Genomic DNA, 8,296 nt, shown 5'->3' on the forward strand with positions numbered 1-8,296 from the left:
AAATTCCATATAAACAAAGCTAAATTATAAAGAGAGAGCCCTCTCTGAGTATAGGTTGGCTAGAACCCATACTTAAAAGATTGGTTTGTGGCTACCTCAGATTATTCCTTCTTCTAATAACTTCAAAGGAAATTTTGAGTGATAACAGTGGGCTAACATGGTTTTCTCTCCTTGTGGATTGATCAAAATGCACCCTGCACCTGCACCGTCTTCATATTTGGAACCATCAAAATAGAGCATCCAGAACAAAGAATTATTTGACATTTTATCTACTAAATTCACACACTTGGAAGTATTTGTTTGTGAAAAAATTTCTACTTGAGACACTATGACATTATCTGGGAAGGGAGACCTTTGAGCATTAAAGGATCCCAAAAATGACTCAGCCGAGTAATTTCCAATGATGTTATTGGTGAACAAAACAGGTTCATTGCTTCCCTCAAGGTCAGTGACTGTATATTTCATGAACTTTTCTTAGTCTACCCTGATTTGATTTGGTTTACCATTATGTGGAAACCACATATGAGTCGAATCAGTTGCAAAGTAACCATGAAACTTTTCAGATCAATCCCTACTTAGGATTAAACCATAAAATTCAGGGATATCAACCACTAAAATATCAATTATTTGAGAAAATTTTGGATTAGAGGAAAGCCTGATTGATACTGATGCTATTTCTCGAAGTACCTCTACTTTTTTCCTCTCTAATTGAACTATGTGTACCATAGTTTTTTGAGGTGTAATATTAAATTTGGTGCACACGGATCTTGGCATAATATTTGAAGAGGCTCCTGAATCAACAAGACAGTGATCGTGTTGAAAATTTCGTAAGTGAGCATAAATGGAGGAATATGAGAAATGGATATATCACCGATTAGGACTAAATCTGAAGGATCTACTTTGTTGGAAGATGATGGAGGTTTCCCCATATCGTAGGCAGCTTGAGTAACTACAGCAGATGGCAAAGGTGATACAGGAACTACTTTTAATTCTCTTAACAAAATTTTCTGTTGTTGCTTGAGTTTAGGAGTTCATGCAAATAAATGTTTTCCCTAGTATTTTTCATATCTTTGACTATGTTTCATTCCACTGTATTTGAAACTACTGATGTTTTGGAAGCATTTGGAGAATCTAGTGGAATAGGGTCCGTCTGACTAGTCTTAGAGTTTTTTGTTACTTTTCTTTCCTTTACAAGAGTAGCAGTTTTTTGTTTCTGATTTGTGATATATGTGTCAGGAGATTTTTTGCTCCTTGTAGTTACTGGCATAACTCGTGCCTCTTCTTCATTTGGGAGGATGAAATCCAACATTCCATTTAATTCAACTTCTTCTTCTGTTTTGGATTCCTCTTTAGCTGGTGAGTCTTCTTCTATTTCTTGATCAGACTCAGCGTTTGAAATGGTGTTCAGAGGTTGGGATGTAGAAGAAGAATTCCTTTTAAATGATCAAAAATGTTTCTTGGGAGAAGAGGATTCTATGACCTGTTTCTTGATTCAACCATTTCATTAGACATTGTATTTAATACTCTCTGCAAACCTTCGAGATCAAAAGGGCCTTTTGAAACTTTCTTTTTAAAATCATCCTTAAACGTTGCTTTCTTTGACTTTCTTTCATCTATTTTGTGATCTCTTTTCTAAAGCTATAATCCTTCTTTCTACAGAAAGGGATTCTTTCATGTTGTCTACAAGGGTAGCCTTATTGGCTTTATCTACGAAAATTGCAATATTAGAGGGAAGATATGATATGTACCATAATATTTGTACATCTACAACGGGTTTTGAGACAGCTGGGATTTTATTTAACAACTTGTTAAAGTTGGAGTTGAAGTCTTTGATCCTTTGATCTAAGTTAGCTTTTAAATTAGAAAGATAATTGATCAAGGATGCCATGGTCCTATCATCACCAAATTTTGCAGGAAATACTTCTTGAAAAGTATCCCAGTTCCTAATTGATCTTGCTAGAAGGGAAAAATACCAAGATCCAGAAGATCCTTGGGAGGTATAAGGGAATGGACTGATTAAAAAATATTCATGTGCAACTCCATTAATATTCATGGCCAACATGAAGTTATTTAGATGTTCTTCGGCTGGAAGACCATCGTCAGGATTGTACTTGGGTAGCCATTTTTCTGGGTTTGTTGGGAGTGCATTTGGACTTGTAACCAGGATAACACCAAGATTTGTCCAAGGTTGAATAGGTTGATTGGCCATAACTTGAGTTGGAGACTGAGAAGATGGGAAGGTCGATTCAGAAGTAGGTATAGATGGCAAAAAACTTACTACTGGGTTAGTACTACTAGTGGCAGTACTAATTGAAGAAGTAGATAGTTGAGAAGTTGTGGATTGAGTAGAAGTTGATGGGGAAGTGAGCGTATGGAAAGGTGATGTGATCTCATTGGTATCTGATTCATACCTTGGTCAGGTAACTTTCCTACATCATGGAGAGATGGGAAACCCAAAAGGGGTTACTCCAAGCCTTTCACTTTACAATCTAGTTAATACACCAGTTTGTTGTAATAAGGAGGTAAAACTTTCATCAGAAACTCTGAGCCTCTTTGGCTTCTCGACAGAAATGGATATTTGTTCCAATTTCTTTATCAAAGAATGAACTTCAGGAGACTTGGGAGTGTAATCTCGGGTAAGTGATTGCCTTACTACTTCAGGAGACGAGGGAGTTGTTTCTATTACTTCAGATATCATATTAGGATATTTTGAATGAGATCTAGAAGGTATAGAAGTTGCAGAGGGGTTTTTACTCTTATGAATTTTTTCCAATTGATCTTTAGGTTTATATGCCATTCATAGTTGGATGGCCTTCCTTCTAGTGCCAGAATGTCAGGGCCTCTAAAATCATTGTGACCACATGGGGGATAACCACCCGGTCCGGACCTTAAGAAAACTCCTTTTTCGTTTAAAGTGGTGTCTCCGACTGGGGATAATGGGACCAGTTTCCCAGTGTGGGTTTTAATATGAGAGTGGGTGGTTCATGAGTGCTTGCAAGTAGAATAATGATAATCTAATTGACCTATTCTATCATGCAATTCTTCTAACTAATCTTATTCTAATATAAAGCAAGGTATTTCTGTGTGGTATGCGATCTACATAGATATATACTTAACATGTGATAATAAAGATTAGTCACACATAAACAAAGATGATAACATATAAGATAATTTCTTTGACTAAATATTTAGTCAAAGAAATTTATAAAATATATCGCATATATGATGAATTATGTATATGAAAATTAACCATTCCAATTAGGCATCATACAATAGCGCAACTAATGCTTAACATAAAGAATAGATCTCACACACAATTCATGAAAGTAAAGTGTTGTCACTAATTAAAAGAAAACAGAAACAATCATACAAGATAATAGTACCATATGTGCAAAGTTCTTGTCATCTAACAAATGACATGGATAAACTCCTTTCTTCAAATCAAATTATCTCCCAAAAACACAATAGTGCATCAAAAAAGGAAAGTAGTGTGATATCTAAAAGAGATGATCATGTTCCATTATTCCACCAAAGCATTCACAAACTTACAAAAGTGCATTTTTTGCAAATGTTTTTGTAAAATTCTTGGCCCCTCTCTCTAAATGCATGAGACGGGTAAATAATATTCTAACTAACGTGCAAAAATAGACTATACAAAATTTGAGGAGGTTTCAAACAACCTTCCTCCTAACTAGTCAACTAACTCTAAAAATAAACAGTGGCCTGATGAGTAGAACTAAGGTGATGACTTGCTGCCTGCCAGCTTGTCCTTCATATCGCAAATATCGGTCATTGGTTTAAGTTAAGGAGGTGCCCCAAAATGTGTCCCTAGTTGTCCTACAAAAATCACATTAGTGAGAGGTAGCAACATCCACTGAGTCGAATTAAGTGAACAATTGAGGGTCAAGTTATGGCTCTGCTATTTTATGAGGTATTCCCAATACAACTCCTAGTTGGTCTTGGTCAATTTTGCGATTGCATCCTTTTGAATCTCCGCCTTTACCTACCAGCTTTTATGCAAAGCGCCCAAATTGGGCATTTCCTTCAGAATTCCTTCCTTTAGCAGGTTGGTGACAAACAGAGTGTGGTTCACCACCTTGATTATATTCTTTGATACCTGAGATTCCCTTGCCACTGCTAGCTTAGCTTGCTTGATTCTTGTGTCCCAATCTATGAAAAGAATCTCTTTGCGAGCCTCCTCGATTTCAGGCAGATTGGGCTTCCTTTCATATTCTATTTCCTGCCATTTGATGAACTCTGAGATTTTGGTGTTGAGATCAGTAAACTCGGTTCTATGATCGATCGCCTTATCTGTCAGCTGGTCAGTAGTGGTCAGATAAGGAGTAATGTGTGACATATTTTGGAAAAAATGGTCCTGTTGTTTCATTAGGAGAGAATTTAGTTCCAGAGCCTCTTTAACGAACTCGTCAATAGTGGGAACGTCCTTATGTCTTTCCATGGCTTACTGTAATTCTTGGATTTTCATGTCTTTAGTTGATATATCGGCTCTGTGGCTTATTTTCAGGAACTCCATGCTCTGTTGCAATTCGTCGAGCTGCTCGGCTACTTGTTTGTTCAGATTTGCTTTCTCTACTTCGAGCTTCTACTTGGGCCGCGCAATTCTCTCCTCCTTCTCTCTCGACAAAGTAGAGACTTCAGTGGCTTTGTCCATAGTGTCTGTTGTGTATTCTCCCATGAACTATGACAATCTAGACAAGTTCTCAGCTGGGTTGAAAGGAAGTCCCTCCAAACTATGCCCATGGGCTCATTTCCAGGTGGGAGCTCGAGTTTTTCTACCCTTTTCCTTTCTCTCTGTCTTCTTACTACTGCCTTGTGGAGAGGGTTGTAGAACAAATCAAGTGGTGGGATTTCAGTGACTTTCAAGATGATCTCCGATGTGGGCAGAGCAGGGATAATCTCAGTCTGCTGGGATGTTGTCGCCTTCTCATCCATAGGTTTATATTGCTTATCCATAGACTTGGACTACTCGTTCATAGATCTGGACTCTATATTCTCCTGAATATGTAGAGGAGTTTGACACTACATTCCCTCTTGGGTAGCTATCGATTTGGGAGTGTCTTGCAATTTTTGATTAAACTAGTCTCACTCTTATTCCAAACTACTGCCTTTGACATCTGAACTCATCTCTTTAGGCCGGGTGCTCAGAACTTGTTTCTCAGCTAACTTTCTGCTAGACTCTGTTGTATTATCTGTCTCTCGGTCCTTCCCCGTATCTGGTGTTTTCTCAATATTCACCTAAGACATTGTGCGAGAACTAGGTCCTTCACTAGTAACATTGACACTTGGTGTAGGCTTATCTTCAATTTTCAACAAGTGTAGTGGGATTACTGTGAGCCTCTCATCTATGAATTCCCGAAATATTTCAAAAATTTCAGGACTTACGTTCACTTTATCCCATTCAAATGCTTGTTCGAAGGACTTGGCTAACTGTAACAGGTCTTCAAAATCATTATCCTCATGGTTGTATGGCGTGAGCTTTACCGTAGTAGTGATGTTATTTGCTACCTTGTCTAGATCGAGTTTCCTTTTCAACAAATGTATGAAGCCTGAGGGCTTCCATGTTTGTTAAATCTTCAATGGCATGATTAAAATTTTCTAAAGCAAAAGAATCGCACTTGACAGGAAAAGAGGGCCAAATTAACTTCTTGTTTTCTTTGAGGACTTTAGTTACGACTTTTCGTACGGTTTGGTAAGAAATTTCCTGTGCTAACAATTTATCAGAAACATATAAAGGAAGGACATGTGGGTCAGTTGTGCCACCAAAAACCCTAATCTAGGTGAACGATTCTTTAATAAAATATTTTTTGACAACTAGAAGGTATTTTGCAGCTTCTTAGGAAAACCTAGGGGCTTTCTTATTGAAAATAATCTTATGCAGGGGAAAAACAAGAGAATGGCATATCTTATAGAAATGAGGTATATAATGGAATTCCCATATTTGCTTATGACTGAGTTGGATGGGGTAAGGATCCTGTAAGGTCCATTTCCAACCCATGTTCGAAAATGCGGTGCAGAAACAAATGGCGTCCATAATGTAGGCACAAAAATAGTAAGGGGGAAGGTTCTATTGAGAGGAAGCTTTCTTCTGTTGATACTTGGTAATGATGGTGGGTAGGTTGTCAAATAGGATGGTGGCCCAATTGATGATGTGGGAGTTAATGCAAGCATCAATCAGAGGAATCCATTTTATAGAAAACTTAGAATTATTGGGCAACCCATATAGTGTACATAACATAGCAGCTAGATAGTTATAAGGATTTGCCAAAGAGGCTATAGCATACATACCCAGTTTGTAAAATTTGAATTTCTTGTCTAATACTCTCCAGCTTGAATTTTTTGTCTGGATTCTTCTTGAATTCTCGAATTTCCTATCTTGAATGTTCAGGTTATCGACCGCCCATCTGATCATATCCATGTAGGGGAGGATTTTAGCCCTCGCTCCTATCTTATGTAGGAAAGAATATGCAATGTCCTTGAATTCAAGTCCTGAAGGTCTTATTGAGTCAGTTTTTAGTCTTTTAAAAGTAATCTTTGGATGCTCATCCTCAAGCCTATTGTAAACAAACTCCTATGTAGTTGCTCCTCCATCATAGCTGTAGACTATATCAGAGAATATGGGAGCCATCTCTATAAATTCGGATTATGCAACACTCTGCTTCTTCTGTTTCTGCATCACCTTCCTCAATGACATGTCTTTTCTGTCTTGCCTGAAATGGACAAGATATATCGCTGTAGACAATATTGGGCAAGTAATATTGAAAGAATTTCTAAAATGATCTCGGATCGTGAGAAAGGTTTAATGAGATACTCAACGTTAACTACCCATAACTTGGAAGATGATTAACTCTCCTTGGACTGCTAAATATTTATTATTCTATCAATTCCTTCTTTTCTGTATTTAAAATGCAATTATTGCACATGCTTACCGCTCTTATTTACATATCACAATCTTCAAATGAATACAATATAGCTTTGTGCTTACTTATCAAACGAAATGCAATTGCGATTGTTACAATATCGCATTTCGCAACTCGTTAATGGGCATTGTAATGGCATAGCTTAATTATTTGTGAGGTTTGCGAAGTTTGATTTGTGATATGACAAGGTGTTTATAATCGGGATATCCCAGTGGGAGGTTTGATCACGCATCATAGTTTTTTAAAGATGTTTTATGATAGTCAAATGAAAAGTGCGATTTTTGATTTGCGATAGGGATCTTATCCTTGGGTTGTTTCGCAAGATTCTCAAGAAAATTTCTTATAGTTAGGCTTTATTATGCTAAAAACTAAAAAAAATTAAAGAGGGTCCCCATTTATATCTATAACCTAGCTATGTTATCCATAAATCGGGGGGGGGGGTTGTTACATAGTACAACAATTGGCTCCTCACTTGGGAGAACCAGTTATCTTTGAGTACTTTTCTAAAATTTCTAGAACTTTCAAAGTAATTAGAGTTCTAGAAATAATAATAACATGAGTTATAAAAGTAAACAACATTTCCCTGGAATGGTTATCACTTACATAATCTATTTGTTCAACTACTTTACTCTCGTAATGATATGAATACAAATGTTTGCATCAGTCAATAATAAGAGTTAAAGTGAAATAGCAGGTGTTTTCTACAGATTAGTTTTTGATGTTTACTCATTTATCACAGATAGAGCCTCTGTTGCCAGTAGGCATTCATGGCCTCGATAGGGTTATCTTTTAACTAAAAATGATTCATTATCCCATCTGAAGCAATTTTCCAATTTCAAAATGACATCCACTTGCTTTGAATCTCACTTCTATTTTGTCCTTTTTTTTCCTTTTTATATAATCCTTTTTTTAGGTTTCTTAAAAGATATCGTCTAGGCTTGGTAACCTAATAATGACAATGCCACTCATTGGTTGTAACTAAACTGAACAAGCTGGCTCTTAATGAGACCCCTTGTCGTCTGATTGATGAGATCATTGGCTATTATCCTGTTTTGATATGCAGTATTGGTAATATCAATTTAATTATTTCCCCATGACCATGGTAAACAAGTTCGCAAATAGAATTTTTATCTTCTAAGTTTTATATATTTTAGAATTACACTCTGAAAAAGGAAAAATTTGTCATATTGTTATAGACAAATTTTGGCACTGCAAACCCAATCATACTTGTCCACAAACCAAGGGCTTCTAAGTCCCTAAAAGTGTTGTTTCATACCCTAAAATAGCAAGGTCAGCTGATTACAGCATATCCCAGAACTTCTCCATGAGAAACTACTCAGAAATGGTCAAAGCAGGAC

General features: G+C 36.8%; 1 pseudogene; it reads right to left on the reverse strand.

The window, feature by feature from the left end:
• Positions 1–4,459, reverse strand: part of LOC149188210 (uncharacterized) — a 41,625-nt pseudogene extending 37,166 nt beyond the window's left edge.
• Between the last annotated feature and the right edge of the window lie 3,837 nt (positions 4,460–8,296).

Source organism: Pinus tabuliformis, chromosome 3_1 (assembly GCF_031772625.1).
Source record: "Pinus tabuliformis cultivar Carrire ecotype Pingquan chromosome 3_1, CPIR1, whole genome shotgun sequence".
NCBI lineage: Eukaryota > Viridiplantae > Streptophyta > Pinopsida > Pinales > Pinaceae > Pinus > Pinus tabuliformis.